The following is a 25,928-nucleotide window of genomic DNA, read 5'->3' as shown; positions in this document are numbered from 1 at the left end:
GGGCTGGGGGAGTCCGTGTTGAGCGTCCCTGGGATGAGGGCACATTTCCTTCAGTGGCATCACCTGGGCCTGGACCTCCTCCAGTGCCATGACCAGGAAAAGAGGAAACCATCAAGAGCATCTCCTGGGACACCACCTGACCAGCAATGTCAGCAGGCAAAACCAAGGTTTTGTTTAGCAATGACCCTTTGAAGAAGTCAAAGATTGACAGTCAGGGCAGTCCAGTAGTACAGATGGGAGTACTTCCCTCTGGGAAGGGGCTCCTGTCACTTCACAGTCTCCATCCCCCGCCGGGAACCGCAGAACTCCGGCCAGCCCTGCTCCCCCCATGCCCTTGTCAGACCTGGGGGGGAGGAGGCTGAACCGGAGCCCTGTGACCTCTTCAAAAGCCAGAAACCAAAGAGAAAGAGAAATTCCTGGGATTAAGGTTTAAAGGGTGGTGTTCACAGGTTGATGTCACTCTTCAATGGTTAAAACTACCGTCAGTTCTCAGAAATGGCCATGTACTGGCCAGGAGGAAAAACTCCCATCAGCCTCCAGCAACCTTAACTTCCATAGCTGTTTCTCTTTTTTTTTAAATGTCAATATATCAAACACCACAGCAGTAACAGCCCCAGTGTTCCACTCTCTCTGACACCACAGCAGTGACAGCCCCAATTTCCTCCTCCCCGTTACACCTGTCGTGGTTTTAAAGCATTAGTTCAAAAATCACTGGAAAACTTATTCATTTCTTGCTGTGAGATGTGGATTATGAGAAGGGCAAAAGATGCTTAAAACTTAAAAGGAATAGAGTAAGTGTCGTGGTTTTAAAGCAGTAACTAAAAAAAATTACTAGAAAACTCACTTATTTCTTCCTATGAGATATGGATTAGAACAAGAGGAAAACAGGCTCAAAACGTCAAAGAAATAAATAAAGTTTATTAATAAAACTACAAGAATAAGAACACCAGAAAAAACTTCCAGAAAACACTTTTAACCCCCACTACCCACCATTCTCTTGTTCACATGATAACATAGAGACAAAAAACTTTGGAACTTTGGTGTTTAAAACAGTCCCAATTCCTGTTAGAGTCTTTTCATCAGACTTTGTATAGTAAAAGAAGTCTTCTGCTAATCTATGGAGTTTTTCACAAGAAAACCATTTCTGTTATAGTTTTCTATTTTCCTGATGCCAGCTGCCCAGAAATCTGTCACCAGTTCACTCCTCCCATTTCACATCACTCTGAGGTGTGTATGGGTCAATGAATCTAGGGATGGCATTTTTAAGGATGAGTTATTCAAAGGCAAAAGTTCTCTTCATCTGTCTCTGTGAGCTTCCCTGCAAACAGAAGTTTTCTCTTTGCCTCTCAAAATGCATCAAATCTTCAACTATTACTTCTCCCTGCTCTGTTCCAGCACCTCACTGTATCACAATTACTCCACCTCTTGCTCAAAATCCACACTTTGAACACTCCATTCCTCCCAATATACTCTGTCATGAATTAAAGGAGTTTTTTCAGGACACTATTGTTCATCTCCATAGCTTTAACAGACAAATATTTCAGCTTATAAAGCATCTCCTTATTCTCTCTTCCCCATCTAAAACTTAACTCTTTTCCTCACTGTCTTTGGTAGTTTTATGATGTCTTCTTCATGTTGATTGTCTCTCTCTCTCTCTCTGTCTCTCTGGGAAAAAGGAGTAATCTGTATGTTTTATCCAGGTAGTAAAAGAGTTAAAGTCTTGGAAAGCTGCAGATGTTGATGGTGTCAGGTTTCAGTCCAGCAGCAGAAACTGCAAACCAAGCCAGGCCGGCCGGCTCCGTTTCTCCCCCCCCGCCCTCTGCGGCCTTGTCCGGCCTGGAGGGGGGAGGAGGCCGAGACAGAGCCTGTTACCTCGTCAGAAGCCAGAAACCAAAGAGAACAAGAGAGCCCTGGCTTTACAGCTCAAGGTGGTGTTCACAAGTTGATCTCACTTTTCAATGGTCAAAACTTCTGTCAATTCTTAGAAATGACCAATAATTGGTCACAAGAAAAGACTCCCATCAGCCTCTCGCAGCTCCAACTTCCTCCCAGCTCCCAAAGCTATCTTAAAAGTCAAGTCACTCCATGAAAAAGCCCTACCAAATTCATGAACCATCTCAAAAATCTCCACATATTTCCACAAAATTCAAGAAAAATCCCCCAAAATTCCCTAAATCTTTTCAATATCCCACAAAATTCCAGAACCATCCCAAAAAATCTCCACAAATCTCCACAAAATTCAAGGAAAATGCATCAAAATTCTTCACGTCTCCTCCAAATCCTACAGAATTCAAGAGAAATTCCACAAAAATACAGAAAAATCCCACAAAATTCCCTAAATCTTCTCAAAACCCCTCCAATTCCAGAGACATCCCACCAAATCTCCACAAAATTCCACAAAATCTAAGAAAAATCCCACAAAATTCTTCAAGTCTCTTCACAATCCCTCAAGATTCCAGAAAAATCCCATAAAATTATTTAAACTTTTGCAAAATCCCATAAAACTCAAGAAAATCTCAACGAAATTGCAAAAACTAAAAAAAATTCCTAAAATTTCCCCAAACTGTACTAAATTCCAGAAACATCCCACCAAATCTCCATAAATTTCCACAAAATCTAAGAAAATACCTTAAAATTCTTCATGTCTTCTCAAAATCCCAGAAAATTACAGAAACATCTCACAAAATCTCTTGAATATCCAAAAAAATTCAAGAAAAATCCCACAAAATTCAAGAATAATTCCACAGAATTGCAGAAATCTTCTCAGAACCCCACTAAATTCCAGAAACATCCCACAAAATCTCCACATATTTCCACAAAATTCCAGAAAAATTCCTCAAAATTCTTCCTGTCTCCTCAAAATCTCAAAAAATTCTAAAAAAATCCCTCAAAATTCAAGTCTCCTTAATATCCCACAAAATTATGAAAAAATCCCACATAATTCCCTAAAAGTTCTCAAAACCCCACCAAATTCCAGAAACATCCCACAAAATCTCCTCAAATTTCCACTAAATTCCACAAAAATCTCACAAAATTCAAGAAAAATACCTCAGAATTCCCACAAAATATATTTAGAAAGAAAGATCCCACAAAATTATTTAAATCTTCTCAATATCTCACAAAATTTCAGAAAAATCCCACAAAATTTGAGAAAAGTCCCACAAAATTATTTAACCTACATTTGCCGTGGCAGTTTTAGATCCCGGCTGCTCTTGCCCCTCTTCTGCTTGCCACCTGAATTTTAGCAGTACAGCTGCAATTGCCTCTTCCAGTCAGTGCTACCCACTATGCTTTTGTGATGGGGAACTCAGGATTTTTGTTTCAGGCATCATGAGTAGCAGACATTAAAATGCTCCCAAGTCCCTGAGCACTAAGTCAAGGGGAATTAAAGCCACACAGGTCACATTTGCAGTGCTCAAACACAGCCCTGTTGCTGCTGCTGCTGCTGAAATAGAATCAACTGACAGAGGCCATCACAGAAATTGCCTCTGCAGTGGCAAATAAAATGAAAAAATCCACCAGGAGAAAGAAAAACCAGAACTTCCCAATTCACTTCATTGTTTCTTCTGAGCAGCAGAAGAAAAAGGAACAGGGCACCTTTCAGGCAGTTCCACAAGCTCAGGGTTCTCATTTCCTGGGGAATCGGAGATGCAATTGGTCTTGTTAAAAGGATAAAAGCAAAGGGAATGAATTGGGAATTATTAGGAAAAATGACCCTTCTTACACACAAAGTTCACCAAGTCATTCCCTGCATTTCTCCTTTTCACAGTCTTTCTGTCATCCACTGAGAGGTCCAGCTTATCATGTTCTGGTGCTTATCATCCACTGATTGTGCTCTTGATTTCTACCACTGCAAAAGATATAGAATCATCTCAACTGAACACAGAAACAAACTCTCTCTGTCAGCCCATTTTCATGTTCCAGATCACTTTCAACATGTCCATGGGGCTGTTGGAATGATGAGCTCTCCACTGCTGGCTGCAGGCTCTGGAGATTCTTTCTCCACATTCAGCCAGGCTTGTATTCCCTCACAATTCCTGGTACCTCATCATGTTTTCTTTGGCTAGAAGAGTAACGATGAAAACCTTAGCAATGGCACAACTCCCCAGTGCACAAGGAAAAGAAAGAACAAGTTGTCAGGTTCTTCAACCATTTGTCCTGCTTTGCTGCAAGAGTTGTGCTGCACTCACAGTGTGGGGAGCCAAGAGAAGCTGCAGCTGGGGGCACATCTTGTGACAGGAGCTGCACCTCGTTCTCCAGGACAGGTTTTTGGAAAGAACAGACGGGACTGTGGAGAAAATTCTGGGAAAATTGAAACAGCTTTTTAAAGAAATGAAAATAAAATCAAAAGAGACAACCAATATGTTTTTCTCTATTTTTCTCTATTTATTTTTATGTTCCCCTTTTCCATCTTGCACTGTTTCTCCATCCCATTCATTCCAAATGGATCTCACCTCTAAGATTTGAGACTTGGCAAGTTTTAGACACTGTAAAATACCATGAGCTATAGCCAGTTTGCCTTGCCCTGTTTTACTTGGAAAGCAATGCTGGAGACACAAGTGCAGTTCTTGGGTCAGGTACAAATTCTGCATTCAGGGAATGTGCTCAGACAGTGTTTGACGCTCAGCAGGGACAAGGCACAGCAGCAGCCAAGGGCATTGCTGTGTCCCTGTGCAGGAGTCCAGACTCTGGCTCTTGGCTCACCAGGGCAAAGTTCCCGTGTTTGGCCAGGCTCAGGGGCTGCCCGGGGAGCGCGGGGCTCGGCGCGGGGCCGAGCGGGCAACGGACAAACGGACACGGGGACAAACGGCCCCGGTGCTTCAGTCACCGCGGCAGCAGCGGCAGCAGCGGCAGCAGCGGCAGCAGCGGCAGCAGCGGCAGCCGCGGCAAGAAGAGAATTTAGCAATTTTCTGTCTCTCCTCTCCCTCTCCCGCAGTCCCGCATCCTCTCCTGGTCTCCCTTTCCCAGTGCTCCCTCCTCTCCAAGCCTCCCTCTCCATGCCCCCAGCCCGCCCCTGACCCCAGGTGGGGCTGCCCCGTCCCCGTCCCCGTCCCTGTCCCCATCCCTGCCCGTCCCGTGGAGGTCTCCTCTTTGCCTGGCTCTGGCTGTGCTGGGCGGGCATCAGTGCCTGGGGCTGGGGCGGCATTGCCACCCTTTGGCTCCGCCTGCCCCGCCCTCGGCCCCATGCAGGCTCCGGTTCCGGTTCTGGTTCGGGCCCTGGCCCCGGCTCCTCCCGGGGCCCGCGGAGGACACAGACGGCGCGGCCGCTGTCGCTGCCTCCGCTGCGGCTTCCCCGGTTCGAGCTCCGCCGCTCAGCGGTGCAGCCGCCGGTCCCGAGCCGCCGCTGTCGCGTTCCAATGAGGGAACGCCTGCGAATGCCCGGCCCGGGGAGGTCGGGGAGCGCTCGGGGGCCGTTCCTGGCCCCGAGCCGAGCGCTGACGGCAGCGTCTCTTCCCCAGGGAAGGCGCAGCAGGCCCTGCAGCAGCGCTACAAGATCGACTCGCTGCTGGGCCGCGGTGGCTTCAGCAGAGTTTTCACGGCCACGAGGCTCTCGGACGGACTCCCGATGAGCGGTGGGGCCGGTGGCGGGCCGAGGAGGAGGAGAGGGCAGAAGAGGAGGAGGGAGCAGAGGAGTAGGATGGGGCTGGATGTGGTGGGCGGCGAGCTGAATCCGCTGTTCCTTTTGGCTTGCAGGTGGCCATCAAAAAGGTGCCACGGAACCGCGTCCGGCACTGGGGCGAGCTGGTGAGTGAGCGGGGCAAGCGGCAGAAGCCGGGGAGTGCCAGGCGGGGATGAGCTGGGGCCTGGAAGGGTGGGAGCCGCTAGGACACCTGGAGGGAGAGCGGGCATGGGGCCAGCGGAGGGCGCAGAGCATCCCGGGCTGGCTGAGAGCTTCCCGAGCCCTGGCACGGCCTCAGCCCCACTGACGGCACCGTGCTCCTCCCGCAGCCCGACGGCACCAGCACACCTCTGGAGATCGTGCTGCTGCACAAGGTGTCCACAGGCTTCCCCGGTGTGGTGCTGCTGCTGGAGTGGTTTGAGCTCCCCAACGCCATCGTGATGGTGCTGGAGCGCCCGGAGCGGTGTCAGGACCTGCAACATTTCATTCATGCACGGAGGTTGCTGTCTGAGGCATCTAAAATCCCTGCAGTCTCTGCCCCTGAGGCCACACCACAATCTGTGACCAGGAGCCTCCTGTCGTTGTGGCAGGAGCCCTCAAGACCCAAGTGCAGGACTCGCTGTCTTGCAATCTTGCCAGGACTTGAGTCTTGCAGGTGCCTTCCAGGCACGACTGCAGGACTTGCTGACTCCGAGCTTTTCCGAGCCATTTCTCCTGCAAGTAGCCATAAATCCAGTCACTGCCATGGAGCAGCGACCCCCAAGAGTGCCCAAGTTGGCCTGGCTTGAGGAGGAGGAAGGCGGCTCTGGAGCTGTCCCGGCACAGGAGTCTGAAGAGGTGCAGGAGTTCCAGGCACGACAGGAGGGTGAGTTGCAGAGCTCGGCCTTAGGGCTAGTGCCTGTTGCCAGCTTGGCCCCATCCCATTCCATGCCATGCCATCCCCTGGTGCTGTTCCTATGGAAAGGATGGGAGAGTCTGGAAGAAGATACGGAGCAGCAACCACCAAGAGTGCCCAAACTGGCCTGGGTGGAGAAGGAAGAGGAGGAAGAGGAAGAAGGCCCTGGAGCTGCCCCAGCACCAGAGACCGAAGAGGTGCAGCAGTTGCAGCCGCTGGAGGAGGGTGAGTGGCAGAGCTGGGCCACAGGGCTGGTGCCTGCGGCCATCTTGGCCCCATCCCATCCCATTGCATCCCATCTCATCCCATCCCACACTGTCCTGTGGACACACACCCATGGACAGCACAAAAAAGGGGCTGGGGCTGCCCCCGCAGCAGTGGCCGTGCTGCATCCCCTGGGGCATCCCGGGACTGTCCCTGCCTGCGGAACGCAGGGCTGGGCTGTGCTCTCCGGCCTCTCCCGCAGCCCCTCAGCTCTGGCTGCTCTTTGCCAGATGCAGCCATGGACGGCACACAAGAGCAGGACACCGCCCGTGGCCGCTTCCGCAGAGCAGCGCAGGTACCTGCATCCATTCCAACCTGCGCTGGGCCTGCTGGCACTGCTCAGCCCAGCACTGCACTTGGAGAACTCCATGCAACTTCCCTGCCTTCCTGCCCTTCTCCTACAGTTTCTTTACCAATTCATCACGAGAATTGGCAAGGAAGACACCAGACCTATGGACACTGAGGTCAAAGCATCCTCAGAGGTCTTGGTAGAACAGAGCAGCGCTGCCCAGCTGGATCTGCTTGTAGAGACGGCTCTTTTCAATCCAGAGCAAGTAAGCAGCCTGTGGCCAGCCTTTGATCCTCCAGCAATTGCTTGGCTTTCCCAAGCCACGCCTGCTGCTCACTTGAAGCTTTTGAGGCCATGGCAGCGTGCTGGAAGAGAAGCACTTGTCTGGGGAAGAAGCTGGGCACGTTGCTGACTCCCTCTGCTAGCATTCCAAGTCTCCCTGTGCCTTCTCCAGGTGCCTGGCGTGGTGAGGTACATCCACCAGTGGCTCATGGCCAATGAGGCTGCTGAGCACAGGATGGACTGGGCCCTGATGCAAGTGGCCGAGGCAGAGCCCGATGATGTGGCCATCACTCTCCTGCGGGTGGCCCCAACGTGTGACAGGTATGGGGCCCAGCTGGCCCGAGGCCTCAGGGCTCCCCAGCCCATCACCCTGTACAGCCCGGCCCAGGGCTGTGAGCAACACAGACTTGCAGGGCCCTCTGGCTGCTCCCTTTGCCAGCCCTGCTACAAAGTCGGCCCCCGAGCCTGCTGCCGTGCTGCCAGCCTGCCCCTCAGGGGCCTGTCCCCACAGGGCTGGGCTGCCTGGCTGCTGCTGCCGCTCAGGGCCAGTGGGCACAGGCAGAGCTGGTGGCCAGCTCAGCTCCCCGCTGCTGCCCAGCCCACGGTGCTGTGTCTGACCCCGCAGAGCTGCTATGGCCATGTGGACGACCATCTTGCTCTCGCCCTGGATTTCAGAGGAAGTGACACCGCTCCTCATCAATGTGGTGGGGAGCTGGCCGCAGAAAAACCCTGGGCAACTCTGATGGGGACAAGACGGCTGTCTTTTCCCTGACTGTGAGTTTCTGGAGCTGGCCTTTGCTCACCGCAAGGCCGGCAGCCTCTCCAGCAGCTCTGTTGCCTCCTTCCCCCACTGCATCTCCCTGCTTCAGGCACTGGCCACAAACCTGGCCTGGGGGCAGCTTCAGGGCCACCAGGCCCGCTGCTCCCCCTGCGTCTGCCCCGGCCTCTCCCTGCCACGCTCAGGCCCTGCCACACGGACGCCCCGGCACTGAGCGCTGTCTCGGGCTGCTTTGTCCTCTGCAGGCAACTCTGGTGATGTGGAAGATCCTCCAGGGGCCCTGTTGCCCACAGATCCTCACAGTCTATTTCCCCCGCCTCTTTGTGCATCTGCTCTTCCAAACGTACTTCAGTACTTTGTATATGACAGAGGACGTCCATACCTTCTGGAAGGAATGCCAGGAGCAACACAGCCTCTCCACCAGCCCCAACAGGTGCTCCATGCCACTCCTCCTGTCCCTGCCACTTCCCCAACCTCAAAGCCAGCGCTCCCAGCATCACCTGGGCTTTGCTGTGCACACAGGTTTGCAGTGCAGACCCTGAAGGCCCTGCTCTGCAGTCTCCACTTGGAGCATGTGGTGGTGGCAATGGAACGCAAGCGTGGCTGGGACACGCTGATCTGTGCTGATACCCACCACTATGCCGTGGGTCTGCTGGCCAGGTGAGCCCCCCTTCTCCCCACTGCCTCTGACATTTGTGCCCCATGCCCAGGGTGCCTCCCCACAGTCCCTGTGGCCATGGGCCTGAGGGCCTCATCAGCGAGGAATAGCCAAGGAGACTGCAAAAGGCTGCGAGAGGAGGGTGCCCAGGAGCAGCCACATCTCAAGGGCCCAAATCGCCTCACAGGGTGCTGGGGCAATAGGACAACTGTGTCCATCAGTCCTGGGAGAGGTTTTTCGCACCCTTGCTGAGACTCTTTCTGCCATTTTCCGCCTTCCAGGGTAATGCGCCGTGCATCCGTCCACTTGTGCAAAAGCATCTTAAGCTACCTGCTTGAGGTGCTCAGCAAACCGTTGCCACACTGGGATGTCTCTGCCATGGCATTCCTTGTGGAGGTGAGCCTGATGGCCAGCACTACCTCGTTCAGCTCCCTGCCAGCCCTGTCCCCTGGCATGGCCACAACTGCCTGGGATGGCACCCGCCGCCCTGTGCTGCTGCCTGGGCCCAGCCCTGCGCACTTCCAGGCTCCTGCCGGCCAGCTCCCCTCTCACTGCCCTGTGCCTTTCAGCTCCTAGATTGCCTGGACTTGAGTGACTGTGGTGACAGCCTAATGGAGATCTTGTATAAGTACCTGTGGTACAACTCCAGAGAGATGCATCACCAGGTGCTCAGGGCTCTCCTCCTGCTAAGGGACCGTCCCTCCATGGTGAGAAGGGGGCAGCAGCTGAAGCCGTGTGGGCAGCATGAGGCTGGGCAATGCTGTCACTTGGCCTTGGCTGGCCTTTGCCTTGGGCGCTGAGGCAGCTCCTCGCAGCTCTCCTGCCTCCTGCTTCAGCTGCCCGAGTGCTTTGGGACAGCCCTTTGGCCTCTGGGCCCTGCGGCAGCTGCCCGGGCTTTCACACACTTGTGTTCTGCACAGGCCGAAAGAATTCAGAGCCTAACAGGAAGACTAGTGCACCTCCTGTGGGACTTGGACAGTGACGTGGCCAGGATGAGCATTGCTCTCCTGAGCCATATTTTCACGGATGAAGACACCCCAATATCCTGGCGCAGGGCCCTGCAGCTGGCTGAGCCGCTCCTGAAACTCCTGGACAATGTAAGGCTCTGTGCCCCAGCCACGGCCACTGGCTGCTGCCCAGACACTTTGTGCCCTGTGCATTTGCAGGCCTGCGCCAATGTGGGCCACAAGAAGCCAATGATGAGGTCATTTTTCCTTCCTTCCTTTCATACAGCCCCATAGCCAGGTGCAGCTGCTCTCCATGTCTCTCCTTCGAAGAGTGATGTCTTCGGCAGAAGAAGAAGGAAGAAAGCCCCTGAAGGAACGAGTGTACCAGAGCCTGCTCCCACTCTTTTTCCACTGCCAAGATGAGAATCGGCATGTGGCAGAGGTGAGGACTCCTGGGCTGCTGCTGCGCCTTGGCAGGGGGCTCAGCTGCCTCCTGCCCTGACGCAGGCTTGCAGGCTGCAGCCTCCTCCAGCCCTTGGCACTGGGACACTCCTGTGCCCTGCCTTGTGGGGCCATTTGCGGCTCTCTGCTGCTCCCCAGGCCTCTCGGACAACGCTCCTTCGCGCGGCTGGCTTTCTGAAGAGGCCAGACCTGGAAAAAGCTGTCAGGAAGGAGAAACTGTGGAAGTTTGCCAGGCTCGTGGTAAGGACAGCCTGGAAGTGCCAGCCTCAGGCTACAGAAGCCCCCTGGCCCCGGTGCTCAGTGTGTGGGGCTGGCAGCTGTGCCCCTGCCCACTGCTGCAGCCGGGGGCCGCACGGCTTCTTCTCCAGCCGCCTGTGGCCCCGAGCCGGGTGCCGATGGAGCCCCGGCCCAGCGGGGCTGAGGCCCGGGCCGGCACCGCGGCTCCCCGGGCAGCAGCCGGCCCTCTGCCCCCTCCAGAGCCCGGCGCCAGCGGCTGCTGGCCGGGCCTCAGGGCTGGCCGGGCACGGGAGGCCGGGGCTGGCCGCAGGCAGCAGCGCCCGGCCGAGGGGCAGAGCCCGCGCCAACCCTTCCCTCCTGCCGCTCTCTCCAGCTGGCCGACCACAGGATCCCCTTGGCCGAGCACCTGCGCCGGGCCCTGCAGTACCTGCAGGACCCACAGGAGACCCTGCGAGCGGCGGCCATCAGGGTCATCGGTGAGTCCCGAGCCCGGGCTCCCCGCCCCGTCCCGCCGCAGCTCGGCCCCAGCCCCGGCTACTGCCCCGGCAGCGGCACCCGGGCCCGGCGCCCTGGAGCCCCGGCTGCCCTCGGGGCTGCTGCTGCCGGCCTCTGGCAGCCGTGCCCTTGGGCTGGGTCAGGATGCGGCAAGGGCCCGGGCTGATCCCTGCCGGGGCAGGAGGCCGTGTGGCCACACGGCTGGCAGCGCCGCTGGCAGGGACCTGTGCTGCTGGGACCCTGACAGGCTCTGTGTTCTCAGGGATGGCCGGGGAGCAGCTGAGGGGGCAGCAGGCAGAGCTCCAGGTCTTGTGCAGAGGTGAGCCACGGCAGCGGGCTGACAGTGGTGGCTGTCGGGGGCAGCTGCAAGCCCTGGCCTGGCTGTGGAGGGCTCTGCTCCCTGTGCCGATGAGGGACGCCATGGGCAGAGCACAGTGAGATTTCAGGGCCACGTGGGGCATTTGTGGCCAGCAGCTTCGGGCTGACCCCCTTGGTCCCTGCTCCCTCCTGGCCAAGGCAAGAGCCGGCTGGCATGGCCCTGGCAGGGGGCTCTCGCTGGGCCCCCACAGCTCTGGGGTGTGACCGTGGCTCTGTTTGTCTCTCTTGCAGCCCTCGAACGCCTGACGGAGGACAGAAGCTGTGCCGTGTCAGACCTGGCACTTGAGACGCTGTATGTCCTCCGGGCTATCCAGAGTGCCCGTTACTCCATTCTCCAGAGGATGCAAGACCAAATCCTCAGGGCATGGAGGACACGGCCTCGTCTGTCGGGCCTGGGCTGGCTGCACTGCTGGAGGTGTACTCAGAGCTGACCTGAGAGGCTCTGTCTTCTGGGGCCACATGGGCCAGCCAGGACTTTTTATTTCATAAGGGTTGTTCTTTTCCTTTTTTCTCTTCTTTTAGGAATGTAAATAATATAGGATATGTTAGGGCTGAGAGGCTCTGTCTTCTGGGGCCACATGGGCCATCTGTTAGTTTTTGTTTCATAGAGATTGTTCTTTTCTTCGTTTCGTTTCCATCTAGTATGTAAATAATATAGGATATGTTCTAAACCACAAGAGTCCCAAGACCTTTCTTTTGCTGCCCAGGGTGTGCGGGGCATAGGGGAAGAGAGGGAAAAGGGTTCTTGTGTTCAGCAACCTGCCAGGGCATGCAGTGGCGCAGGGGAAATGGCCAGAAGCCCCTTGGCCTTTGGTGGTTGTGCTGAAGCCACAAGCCCTGTGGCAGGCAGGAAGCGCCATCTGTGTCCTGCTGCCCGTGTGTTGGTGCCGTGATGGCTGAGGAGCTGCTGGAGCTCCTGTGGGGCTGCGGCGCTGCTGCCGGGCCAGGCTGGGGGTGCCCCTGAGGGCACGGGGTGCTGGGAGGCCGTGAAGGGATGAGGGGCTGCGGAGGCCCAGACGGGACAAGGCAGTGGGAAGGCACGAGGGGGATGTGTGAGGGAGTGGGTGGCAGGAGGTTCCAAGGGGACAGAAGGCCCTGGAGGAGCCGGGGTGGTGGGAAGCCCTGAGGAATCGGGTGTCAGAGGCCATAAGCAGCCCCCGGGCAGGCGCCTGGTCCCTCCTGACACGAGGCTGCTCCGGCGCTGCCCCAAAATGTCCCCCAGGCCTGCAGCAGAAGGCCTGGAGGCTGGGACACCACCCCAGCGGGAGGGTGGGGACAGCCTGAGGTGCCCAGGCTGGGCTGGCTGGGGACATGGAGGGCAGGGGGTGCTGCCAGGCCACGGCCACTGGGTGCCTCCAGGAAGGGGCAGTGGGCAGAGGCAGGGCTGGCGGCCAGCCCGGGCCCTCGCGGCTGCCCAGGCCATGCTGCTGTGACCGAGGCCCCCCTGACACAGAGCTCGGGGCCCACAGAGCTGCTGCCACCATGGGGAGGGTGGCGATGTCTCCTCCGGCAGGGCTGCCCAGTGGCTGCTGCCCAAGCGGCTCTGGAGCCCACAGAAACAGCAGCAGAGTGTGTCCAGGAACAGCAGCAGCCCCAACGTCGGCACCTGCGCGCTGAGGCGTCCGCAGCAGCCGGGTGCCAAACAGGGGGAGGCTGTGGGCACAATTGCCTCTGCTTTGGCAAAAGGCTTCAGCAGAGTTGGCCACAATGGCTTTCTCTTCATTTGCAGCCTCACAGCAACGCTTGCCAGCTTCAGCTGCAGCCTGTGCCCGTGACTGACTTGGATGGCCGTGCTTGAGGGCGAGCTCGCCTTCCACACTCAGGTGTCCCAAGGCAGAGGCACTGGCACCATCCTGAGAAAGAGAGAGAGAGAGAGAGAGTCTGATGGGGCAGGAGCCCTATGCTGCAGCTGCCCTCCCTCTCTTCTGTCCAGGCACCTTAAAGACACATGAAACCAAATCCTGGACTTGCTTGGAACAAAGGAAGAAGCAGCATGCGCTGAAAAAAAGCAGGGACTTACACGGCTCAGTTTTGCTCTCCACTTGGGCAATCCCAGAATCCCTGAGCACTTGGTGTTGCAAAGTATCATCAACATCATCCAGTCTCCAAGCACCCTGCCATGGGCACAGGTGGTATGTAGGCACAAGGTGTCACTAGAACTGGGAGAACACTTTTCCATGTTGACCTTTTCCTCTCCTGGATTTCAAGCAGAGATGAAAACATCATCTGGTGAATGACAGGTGAATAGTGTAGCTCACAGAACTAGGAGTAGGAGTCTCCAGTGGCCCATGGTGTGTCCATTCAACCATTGTTAGATTGTCCAGTTGGAGCTCAGCACGGTGCAGCCCGGGCACAGGCACCAGGCTGGTCCATTTCAGCATCCCAAAGTCTTGGTGGCTCCCTGTGCACCCATTGTCTCCTGAATCCATTCTTGAATTCCCAGTTACTGCTGTGCAGGACATGAGAACACAGGAGCAGCTTGTTTGGCTCATTCTTGCCTTTGCTGCTCCTGCCTAAAGGGATCATCAGGACTATATGCTGATGGAATGGGATCGCTGAACAGCAGGGAATTTGTCTGTAGAGTCTAAAACTAAAACCTTGTCTGACTGTTCAGACACTCTAAAATCCAGGGTGAGAATGACAGCTTTGGTATGGAAGAATCCTAGAAATCTTGACTTGTGATTTTTCTAGTCAAGGATTTGAATGCCAATGTGGAAACTACCAAAATATTCAAACTTGTTTTCATTGGCAACCCCTTTGAAATGGCATCAGCAGACCTCCAGGGGACAGGGTATGACAGTGGGGACAGTACTTGGCAGCTCATGGCTTCAGATGTGGGAGGTAAATATTTTGCCTAGGTACACATTTAAGTTCAAGTTTTCCCAGGGTTTGGATTGACTCGTCATTGCAGGTAACTTTAATCAATGCAAAAGGATGTAAAAGCAGAGTTTCTGGAGAATGTGCACTAGGGAGGAAATAGGGAGAAAACCTTGAACACAGCCAGCAGGCTCTGGAAAAATTTATAAAAGTTAAAATTAAAAATAGATGTAGCACTGTGACTGTTCAGACAGGACTCTTTGTGTCTGGAGGTGATCGTAAAACATTTTAAAATCTTAGGAAATTCGGGATCTCAGAAAGAAAGTTAGGCTTGACAAGCCCTGGGAAAAGTAGGCCCTGGGAAATGTTAGGCCTTGTGCTTGCTAAAGATCATGTGAAACTGCACTTGTGTAATCAATATATGATAAATGATAGAATTGTTAGATGTGATTAGATATAATTATTGTTTAAAGAACATGAGGAACAATGTTAGGGGGCTGGGGTGGGATCACGAGAAATCCATGCTTGGGTAAAAACAATGCATACAATAGAACAATGTAAGTTTAATAATTAATATGTAAGTTGTATAACGATAGAGTATAAAACATGTTCAACTCAAAAACAAATCGGGTCAGATTTGGGTCTGTGTACCCCTGACACCCAGAGCTCTTCAATAAAGCACCTTCATATAATCATTGTGTGATGATGTGTGTTCCTGAACTCTAACATTTTGGTGACCCAGATGGGACCTTGTGGGTGCTGCTGAGCGAGTTCGCGACCCGATCCTGCTCCAGCCGGCACCGAGGGATTCTCGGGGAGCCCATCGGCCGCGACCGTCTGCGCTGCTCACAGCGTCCCCAGGAGAAGAGGTAAGGTGCTTTCACTTTGGTTTGGGTGCCTGCCAATAAGACGCAGCAAAAGCTGGGCTTGGTTGGGCTAAAGGAATTCCTGTTGGGATTGCCTGGGCGCCGTCCGTCAGACGACTGCGAAAGCGTTGCAGGTTCGGCATTTGTGGTGTATTGTAGTTGTGACATGGAGAAGCTTAAAGGGGTTTTGGGCAGCAATTCTCTCATAGCAGGTACTTCTCCTTTGGGGTGCTTATTAGCACACTGGAAACAAGGTCACTTTGGGGAAGAATTACATAAGGCTGAATTGATTTTGGTGAGATCTCCCCATGGAAAAAGACCCCTGTGACACTGTCTCATCTGTTGGTAGCTATAACCTCTCTCTTTCTTTACTTTGTTTTCTTTCTCCTCTCTCTCTCTCTCTCCCTCTCCTCTATCACATAACCCTTGTTATCACTAAAATAAATGTACATTATTGCTGTTGTGATTTCAACTGAAATCCCTTGTGTCCTTTTTGCCCTTTGAGATCAAAGAAACTTCTCGCGACTCCCACTGGCGTTAGCGAATCGTGACATTTAAACTGGAGTCACGGACAGGATTTCTGACAGACAGAAGGGGCTGCAGGTTTGTTGTGCAGTCTGTATTAGGGGAAAGATGTTTTGCTCCAGCCGCACCCAGCCCGACACTCCCAAGAGAGTGAGCGGTGTCTAGAAAGCAAGGGGGGCAAGTCGAATTTCCCGCAAACTGCACACGCCGAGGTGAAAAGCACCCCACACTCACTTGAGGGCTCTGTCTGCAGAATTTCACAAAAGATCTCTTAGTGCAAAAGGGTGGGAATGTTTTTGTTGTTGTTGTGTGTGTGAATTTTGAGTGCTTGGTGTAGCAAAGAGACAATCAGAATTTTAAACTGAAAGAGTGCCTCCCGAGCAGACTTGGTCTTTTTACCCACACAGGGAAGCAAAAAGCAGTGTGTGTGTGTCTGTGGGTGTGGGTGTGGGTGTGGGTGTGTGTATAATTGAAGTTTATACCTCCCTGTAGTGGTTTTCCCTTTGTAAAAATGACTGAAAAGGGCAGTGCAGAAGTTAAAGCTGCATTTTATGCTCTGTTAGCAAAACACAATGCCAGACCTTCTCCAAGAGGGGAAAAGTGGGTGCTTAGTTACTGGTTTAATTTGGAAAATGTGATTGATAGAGTGTGTTCTTTACAAGATGAAAGAAAATTTAAATTGGGCAAAAATCTAACTATACTCTGCTCAGTTTTGGGAGCTTGTTTTACAGCAGCTCCAAAAACTGTCTTTAAGCAAAGAAGTGAGGAAAGAAGAGGGGGAAACCTCTCTCCTGAATCAAATTTACCCTCCAAAAGAGCTAATTCATTCCAGTAGAAATGATGGACCTGTAAAAATGGCAGAAGAAAAATCAGAGAAAGCAAAGGTGTTAGATGCATTGGTTCTCTTAAGGAAAACCCAGACAAGAGAAAAGAAATCTCTCACTGCCAGTATTGGTGGTCACTGGAGATAAAGAAGGGGGTCCCCAGCAAGGTAATAGATGGCTTCTCACTTCAAAGTTGAGTGAAGTTGTTTCTAATTGGCACTGTCCCAAGTTCATTGTATGGAATGCCCCATTGGATAACCCAGCACAGCTCCACAGGCTCTGGGCTGTGAGCCAAAGCCGTCTCCTTCTCAGCTTCTGGGAGTGGAGCCCAAAGAGCCTCAGAATCAGGGAAACTGGGAACTCTGCCTCTCATGGGTGAGCAGAGAGGCAGAGGTTGCTTTTATTTCAAATGCTCACGAGAAATAACAAAACTGGAGACATATTGATTACAGCAATAGTGTGTAGAGAATATTTGAACAGAAGGTGGGCATGATATTTTAGTAAAGGCCTGTCTGCACAAACCAGCCTTTGGTATAAGTCGTGATATTAAAGGCTCATGTCCTTGAAACTTTCCTGAAGCAGAGAGAATGAAGCAAAACAACATCCTTGCGTATAAGAGCAAAAATGTAAACCTGTGTGGATTAACCAAGAGTAACTTGCTTAGCCCGGGAACCCTGTAAAACCCTATAAAAGTGTGCTGAAGATAGAAATAAACGATGTTCTCCATACTTCTGTGAAGACTAGGCTGAATAGTCTGAGCGGTTTCTCAATAATAGTGGGTCCTATACATCCACTTTTTACTTTTGTAGTTAACACTGGAGCCCAAATTTCTGTGTTGCCCAATAAAGACTAGTGCAGGATTTGAGAGCAATATATGGAATAACTAAAGATATTTACCCAGTGGTAGCTAATCCTTGCACATTGTTAACATCTATAAAAGAGAAATAGAAATGGTTTACTGTACTTGATTTAAAAGATGCCTTTTTCTGCACACCCCTTGACAAAAAAAGTAGGAAACTGTTTGCCTTTGAATGGGAAAATCCAGAAAATAGAAGGAAAACTCAGCTCACCTGAACACGACTCCCACAAGGATACAAGAACAGTCCAACCCTATTTGGAAGCCAGCTGGGGAAGGAGCTGGAGATTTGGACCAAGAACGGGCAAGTACCGAGAAAACAATACCTGCTGTTACAGTATGTTGATGATGTACTGATAGCTACAGAAGAGAAAACAACCTGCATAAAGGTACCAATTGAAATTTGAAATCAGCTGGGAATGGGAGGATATAAGGAGTCTAAAGAAAAGGCACAAATTGCCTGGCAGAGTGTGATTTCCCTGGGATGTGAAATCTCACCAGGGCAATGTAAGCTGGGTACTAATTGTAGTCAAGCTATTTGTGCTATTGCAGAACCCCAGAACGTGCATGAGCTGCGAGTCTTCCTTGGGATGACAGGGTGGTGCTGCCTGTGGATCATGGACTATGGACTAATTGCAAAAGCCCTGGATGAGGCCCAGAAGACGCAGCCGTTTACCTGGGGCAGAGCACAGAAGGAGGCCTTCCTCAAACTGAAGGAGGCATTGACAACTGCTCCGGCGTTCGGATTGCCAGACTTGTCCAAAGATTTCCAGCTGTTTGTGCATGAAAGACTACACCTAGCACTGGGAGTGCTGAGCCAAGGTTTGGGAAGCTGGGAAAGGCCGGTAGGCTGCTTTTCCAAACAGCTTGACAAGGGGAGTGCTGGATGGCCTTCATGCCTGTGGGCAGTTGCAGCCAGCGTGATGCTGCCACAAGAAGCCAGGAAACTCACCATGGGTAGACACATAGATGTCTCTGTGCCACACATGGTGAGCACTGTTTTAGAACAAAAGAGGGGCCATTGGCTATCTCCAAGCAGGATGATGAAATTCCAGGTAATCCTGACTGAGCAGGATGATGTCACACTAAAGACAACTGACCTCTTGAATGCAGCTCTGTTCCTGGGTACCACAACTGAAGAAGGCCCATTAGAGCATGACTGCACAGAAGTAATAGAGGACACCTATTTGGCAAGAGAAGACCTGAAAGACATCCCACTGGAGCAAGCAGAGTGAGAGCTATTCACAGATGGAAGCAGCTTGGTGGAGAACGGGACCAGATACGCTGGATATGCGGTAACAACAGTCAGTGCAATAGTGGAGGCAAAAGCATTATCAGCAAATGCATCTGCCCAGAGGGCAGAACTGGTTGCCTTAAGCAGAGCACTAGAATTGAGTAAAGGGAAAAGGGGAAACATCTGGACTGGCTCAGAGTGTGCTTTGGAGTAGTGCATGTCCACAGAGTGCTGTGGAAAGAAAGAAGACTGCTGTCTGCTCAAGGCACACACATTAAACATCAAGATGCAGTCCTGCAATTGATAAAAGCAATACAAAACCTGAACAAGTAGCAATTATGCACTGCAAAGGACACCAATCAGGAAACTCCAAAATGTGTGAAGGGAATCGAAAGGCAGACTGGACAGCTCGACAGATTGCTTGAGAAGTGCAAAGAACAATGGCATTGATATCTTTAAAAGTTAATGTATCTCAATTTAATTTGCCTCCAAAACAAATATATTCAATAGGAGATGAGAAATTGGGGCATTTGCTAAATGTTCTGAGTTTTGAGACAATTTAGGGAATTTTGTGGGATTTTCATGGAAGTTGTGAGAAATTGAGGAGATTTAGGGAATTTCGTGTGATTTTTCTGGAATTTTGTGGACCTTTGTGTAGATTTTGTTGGATGTTTCTGGAATTTGTTAAGGTTTTGAGGAGATTTAGGGAATTTTGTGGGATTTTTCATGAATTTTTTTTATATTTGAGGATATTTTGTAGGATGTTGGTGGAATTTGGTAGGGTTTTGAAAAAAGTCAGGGATTTTTGTGAGATTTTCTGGGATTTTGAGGTAACTTGAAGAATTTTGAGGGAATTTTCTTAGATTTTCTGTGAATTGATGGAGATTTTGTGGGATGTTTCAGGAAATTGGTTGGGTTTTGAGAAGATTTAGGGGATTTGTGAGATTTCTCTGGAAATTTTGAGAGGCTTATCATAAATTTTGTGGGATTTTTCTTAAATTTTGTGGACATTTGTGGAGATTTTGTGAGATGGTCCTGGAAATCTGTAGGATATTGGGGAAATTTAGTGATTTTTGAGGGATTTTTCTTGAATTTTGTGGACATTCGTGTAGATTTTGTGGGATGTTGCAGGAATTTGGTAGAAATTTGAGAAGATTTAGGGAATTGTGTGGGGCATTTCCAGAATTTGTGGGATTTGGAGGAGACTTGAAGAATTTTGAGGGATTTTTCCTAGATAATGTGGAAGTTTGTGGAGATTTTTTTGCGACGTCTCTGGAATTTTGTAATGTTTTGAGAAGATTTAGGGAATTTTGTGGCATTTTTCTGCAATTTTGTGGGGCTTTTTCAGAATTTTTTGCGATATTGAAGAGATTTTGTGGGATGTTTCTGGAATTTTGTGGGAAGTTTGTGGGATTTGTACGAGACATAAAGAATTTTTGGGAATTTTTCTTAGATTTTTCTGGAAATTGTTGGAGATTTTGTGAGATGTTGCAGGAATTTGGTTGGGTTTTGAGAAGATTTAGGGAATTTTGTGGGATTTTTCCTGGAATTTTGTGGAATATTTCTAGAATTTTGTGGGATAGTGGGGAGATTTTGTGAGATGTTTGTGGGATTTTGAGGAGACTTGAAGAATTTTGTGGGATTTTTCTTGAATTTTGTGGACATTTGTGGACATTTTGTGGGATGTGGCTGAAGTTTGGTCAGGTTTTGAGAAGATTCAAGGAATTTTGTAACATTTTCCTGGAATTTTGAGGATTTCTCTTGAATTCTGTGAGATTTGGAGGAGACTTGAAGAATTTTGAGGGAATTTTCTTAGATTTTGTGGGACATTTGTGGAGATTTTGTGAGATGTCTGTGGAATTTTGTGGGATATTGAGGAAATTTAGTGATTTTTGAGGGATTTTTCTTGAATTTTGTGGACATTTGTGGAGATTTTGTAGGATGATGCAGGAATTTGGTTGTGTTTTGAGAAGATTCAGGGAATTTTGTGGGATTTTTCTGGAATTTTGTGGAAATTCTCTAGAATTTTGTGGGATATTGAGGAGATTTTGTGGGATGTTTGTGGAATTTTGAGGAGACTTGAAGAATTTTGAGGGACTTTTAGTAGATTTTGTGGAAATTGTTGGAGATTTTGTGGGATGTTGCTGGAGTTTGGTAGGGTTTTGAGAAGATTGAAGGAATTTTGTAACATTTTCCTGGAATTTTGAGGATTTCTCTTGAATTCCTTGGAATCTGGAGGAGACTTGAAGAATTTTGAGGGAATTTTCTTAGATTTGGTGGAAATTTGTGGGGATTTTGTGAGATGTCTTTGGAATTTTGTAATGTTTTGAGAAGATTTAGGGAATTTTGTGAGGATTTTCCAGAATTTTGAGGGGCTTTCAAGAATTTTGTGGGAGTTTTCTTGAATTTTGTGGAAATTGGTTTAGATTTTGTGAGATGGTTCTGGAATTTTGTGGGATATTGAGGAAATTTAGTTAATTTTGTGGGATTTTTCTTGAATTTTGTGGACATTTGTGGACATTTTGTGGGATGTTACAGGAATTTGGTAAGGTTTTCAGAAGATTTAGGGAATTGTGTGGGGCTTTTCCAGAATTTTGTGGGATTTTTCTTTGATAATGTGAAAATTGGTGGAGATTTTGTGAGACGTCTCTGGAATTTTGTAATGTTTGGAGAAGATTGAGGGAATTTTGTGGCATTTTTCTGCAATTTATTGGGGCTTTTCCAGAATTTTTTGTGATATTGAGGCGATTTTGTGGGATGTTTCTGGAATTTTGTGGGATTTTTCTAGGGTTTGGAGGAGACTTGAAGAATTTTGTGGGATTTTTCCTAGATTTTGTGGAAATGGGTGGAGATTTTGTGAGATGTTGCAGGAATTTGGTTGGGTTTTGAGAAGACTGAGGGAATTTTGTGGCATTTTTCTGCAATTTTGTGGGGTTTTCCAGAGTTTTGTGGGATATTGAGGAGATTTTGTGGGATTTTGTGGGATGTTTGTGGGATTTTGAGGAGACTTGAAGAATTATGGGGGAATTTTTTTAGATTTTCTGGACATTTGTGGAGATTTTGTGGGATATTGCAGGAATATGGTTGGGTTTTGAGCAAATTTGTGGAATTTTGTGAGATTTTTCTGCAATTTTGTGGGGATTTTGTGGGATGTTTGTGGGATTTTGAGGAGACTTGAAGAATTTTGTGGGATTTTTCTTGAATTTTGTAGACATTTGTGGACATTTTGTGGGATGTGGCTGGAGTTTGGTAGGGTTTTGAGAAGATTGAAGGAATTTTGTAACATTTTCCTGGAATTTTGAGGATTTCTCTTGAATTCTGTGGGATTTCCAGGAGACTTGAAGTATTTTGAGGGATTTTTCTTAGATTTGGTGGAAATTTGTAGATATTTTGTGAGATGTCTGTGGAATTTTGTAATGTTTGGAGAAGGTTTAGGGAATTTTGTGGGATTTTTTTAGAATTTTGAGGAGCTTTTGAAGAATTTTGTGGCAGTTTTCTTGAATTTTGTGGAAATTGGTGGAGATTTTGTGAGATGGTTCTGGAATTTTGTGGGATATTGAGGAAAGTTAGTGAATTTTGTGGGATTTTTCTGGAATTTTGTGGACATTTGTGGAGATTTTGTGGGATGTTGCAGGAATTTGGTTGGGTTTTGAGAAAATTTAAGGAATTTTGTGAGATTTTTCCGGAATTTTGTTGGATTTTTGTGGGATTTCGAGGAGAGTTGAAGGATTGTGAGGGGTTTATCCTGGATTTTGTGGAAATTGTTGGAGATTTTGTGAGATGTGTCTGGAATTTGGTTGGGTTTTGATAAGATTTAAGGAATTTTGTGGGACTTTTCTGGAATTTTGAGGAGCTTTTCAAGAATTTTGTGGGATTTTTCTGGGATTTGGAGGAGATTTGGAGGATTGTGAGGGATTTTTCCTTGATTTTGTGGAGATTGGTGGAGATTTTGTCAGATTTTGCAGGAATTTTGTTGGGTTTTGAAAAAATTTAGGGAATTTTGTGGGTTTTTTCTTAAATTTTGTGGGAATTTGTGGAGATTTTATCAAATGTTTCTGGAATTTGGTTGGGTTTTGAGAAGTTTCAGGGAATTTTTTGGTATTTTTGTGCAATTTCCTGGGATTTTTCTTGAATTTTGTGGATGTTGAGAAAACGTGAAGAATTTTGTGTTGTTTCACTTGATTTTTTTCTGGAGTATTTCTGGAGTTTTTTCGAATTAGATTAGATTTTGGGGATATTTTTGGAATTTAGTGGAATTTTGTGTAATTGCATCAGATTTGTCTGTAATTTATGGTGGTTTTGTGGAATTTTGTGAATTTTTTAAAGAATTTTGTGGGATATTTAAAAGCTTTGGAGATTTTTTTGGGGTATTTCTATAATTTTGTGAGATATTTCTGGAATTTTCAGGATTTTGAGTCTGGTGAATTTGGTGGTATTTTTCTGGAATTTTGTGGGGATTTCAGGAGGTTTTGTGTGATTTTTGTGGAATTTTGTGGAGTTTTTCTGGAATTTCGTAGGATTTTGAGAACATTTGGGGCAATTTTTATGAAGATTTTGATAAAAAAGCTGGGAAAAAAGTGTTAAAACTGCTGAAATTTCAATAAACAAAGGAGAAAAGCAAAATCATATAAAGGGACATAAACTGCGCGCTAAATCCGCATAGTTTGGCCTAACATCAGCCAAATGGGGTTAAAATCATCCCAAGGAGTCCAAACTGCAACCACCAGGGCATAAAAATGCCCAAAGCGGTGTCAAACCCACTCCAAATGGCCTAAAATCACCCTGGGATCTCCCAAATGGGTGCAAGGTCCACCCTGAAAGTCGCTGGTTTTGCCTCAAATCACGCAAAGGGCCCCAACATCAGCCAAAGTGGCCTGAAACGCCCAAAAGGGACCTGAAATCACCCGAAAAGGGCTCGGTTCGAGCGGCACCGGGACTGGGAGCGAGACCCAGATGGAGACCGAGACAGAGACTGAGGCCTAGAGCAGGCCTGAGACTGGGACTGAATCCGGCACCGGCACCGAGAGCGGCACCGCTCCGGGACCGGGACTGAGACCGGGACCGGCACCGCTGCGCCATTGAGATCGACACCGGGACCGGAATCGGCTCCGGGAGTGCCCCGGGACTGCTCCGAGACTGAGAGCGAGGCCAGCACAGGGACTGGGATCAACACCAGGAGTGCTCCCAGAGCAGAACAGGGATCTCCGAGTGTTCTCAGTGTGGGAAGAGGTTTCCCAACAGATCCATTCTCTTCCGGCACTATCGGATTCACAGGGATGAGAGGCCTTTCCGCTGCCCCGACTGCGGGAAGGGCTTCAAGCACAACAGCAACCTGGTCAAGCAGCGGCGCATCCACAGTGGGGAGAGGCCCCACGAGTGTTCCCAGTGTGGGAAGAGCTTCTCACAGAGCTCTCACTTGATCCGACACCAACGGAAGGGAAGCCCTGCGAGTGCCCCGAGTGCGGGAAGAGCTTCGTGCGCTGCTGCAGCTCCATCCCCCACTGGAGGAGCCACCTTGGGCACATTCCTGGGATCCACCTTGGCAATACACCTGGCTGCTTATCCTTCTCCTTTGGCCACAGTTTGCTTCTCATCTCCATCTCTTTGCACTCCAAAAGCCAGGAGGGATCCATCTGTCACCTCAAAACAACTCAATCCCACACAAAACAGCTCCATTTGACCCCAAAAGGGCTCAATCCCAACTCCAAAGGGCTTGTTCCACCTCAGAAAATCTCAATCCCAGGCTAAAAGAATGGATCCGGAGAAATGCACAATGTCATTTATAACCTACACAATAGTAAGTGAGTAGAAATTTGCCCCTTGGAAGAAATGCTCCAGAGTATATAAAAATACAATATTGGGTTTCAATTACTTATGCTGAACAGCACTGGAAGAAATCCAGGTTGGAATTCTAATACCATTTCAGAGTGTCTTCATTCTTGCTCCTCTAAGAACATAAAAGCAATGATGCATTGACAGTCAAGGCAATACACGATAAATGCAGTCTTAGGAAAAACCTTGAGATAATCCAAGTAAATTTGGAGAGCACACATTTCTCTGTTGTACAGTTCCAGACATATTGTTGTAATAAATATCTTTCCCATGGCATCAGTAATTACAGGAGCATGCAAGTAAAATGATCATTGCCCTCTCCCCCACCAGTTTTACTCTTTAAATAGATCTTTTAGAGATCAATGTACTTATCCAAAAGAGGACTGAGGGGTTATTTGATCATAGTTTCTAACTGCCTTCTTAGGGTAAAAGTACAGGATATGAAATAACTGTTTCATCTAGCAGCAAACAATACTATGGGTACAAAAGATACAAAAATTCAGGAGAAAATACTTATCAAATTTTTTTTTTTTTTTTTTTTTAATGTGGAGTGAATGGCCAGTAAATCAAAACATGAAGAAAAGAGTAGATGCCTCATAACTCAATGTCATCAAAGCCAGACTGAATGCTTCTGTGGAAAATCCCAAGCACTAGGTCTAAGTTGTGGCCTTGCAATCAAAACTAACCGATGTGACTGGCCCTAATCGCTTGTGTCTTTAAAACCAACTTCTCCCTCTAATTTGCATTTCTACCTTGCCTTGTATAATGCTGATAGTTTTCATTCACCTATTGAAATACTTCTTCAATTCAAAGCAATGGATGTACTTGACCGTGAGAAATGCACAAACAAGGCTGGGAAATATTTTCATATGTATCCTCTGATTTGGACAAGTAGATACACGGATAAAAGCTGAGATGGGCCAAATAAATTTAGCAGAAGCATGTGAGGACATAATCAGCAGAGTCTGCTGGTGATGCAGAATTGTAGAGGTCAACACTAAGAAAAAAGTCAAGCTGGACACAAGTATAGGTTTGGACAGAAGTGGGGGGAGAGCAGCCCTACAGAAAAGGATCTGGGGGTGTTGGCTAAAGAGGAGTCAGCAGTGTGCCCCCAGGGAACGTCATGCTGGGGCAAATGAAACACAGCATCATTAATTGGTCAAAAGGGGGAATTACCCAGCAGTGCTGGCAGCTGGGGGAAATGAGGCTGAGCAGCAAAACTCTTTGCTCTCTCCAAACACCTGAGGAAGGCAAGGTGCTGATCTCTTCTCCCCGGTATCCAGTGATAAGACAGATGGGAATGGTTCCAAACTGAGCTAGATGAGGTTTAGCAAGCATTTTTATCAATAGACATGGGTCAAACACTTCCTAACAGGCTTCCTAAAGAGATGATTGATGGTTCCAAGCCTGTCTGTTTGAGAGGTACTTGGACAATGAGCTGAATAACATTCTTAACATTTTGCTCAGCCCTGAATTGATTCAAGCAGCTGAAGGAGGCCATGGGACTGCTGGAGACCATGGATAGGATCAGAGGGCTGGAATACCTCTCCTACGATGACAAGCTGAGAGAGTTTGGTTTGTTCAGCATGGAGAACAGAAGGCTCTGGGGCAACCTTAAAGCACCTTAAAGGGGGGCTCCAAGAAAGCTGGAGAGACTTTTAAAGGACAT

At 49.2% G+C, this 25,928-nt stretch overlaps 1 protein-coding gene across 1 annotated transcript in view; it reads left to right on the top strand.

Annotated features, from left to right (window-relative positions):
- Positions 1 to 25,928, top strand: part of LOC147646590 (uncharacterized) — a 97,449-nt gene that overhangs the window by 5,716 nt on the left and 65,805 nt on the right. The gene's annotated exons all lie outside the window — the stretch shown is intronic.

This window comes from Cyanistes caeruleus, unplaced genomic scaffold, assembly GCF_971803275.1.
Source record: "Cyanistes caeruleus unplaced genomic scaffold, bCyaCae1.hap1.1 HAP1_SCAFFOLD_91, whole genome shotgun sequence".
Classification (NCBI taxonomy): Eukaryota; Metazoa; Chordata; class Aves; order Passeriformes; family Paridae; genus Cyanistes; species Cyanistes caeruleus.
The sequence above is the reverse complement of the archived record's forward strand: the minus strand, read 5'-3'. Positions and strand labels throughout refer to the sequence as shown.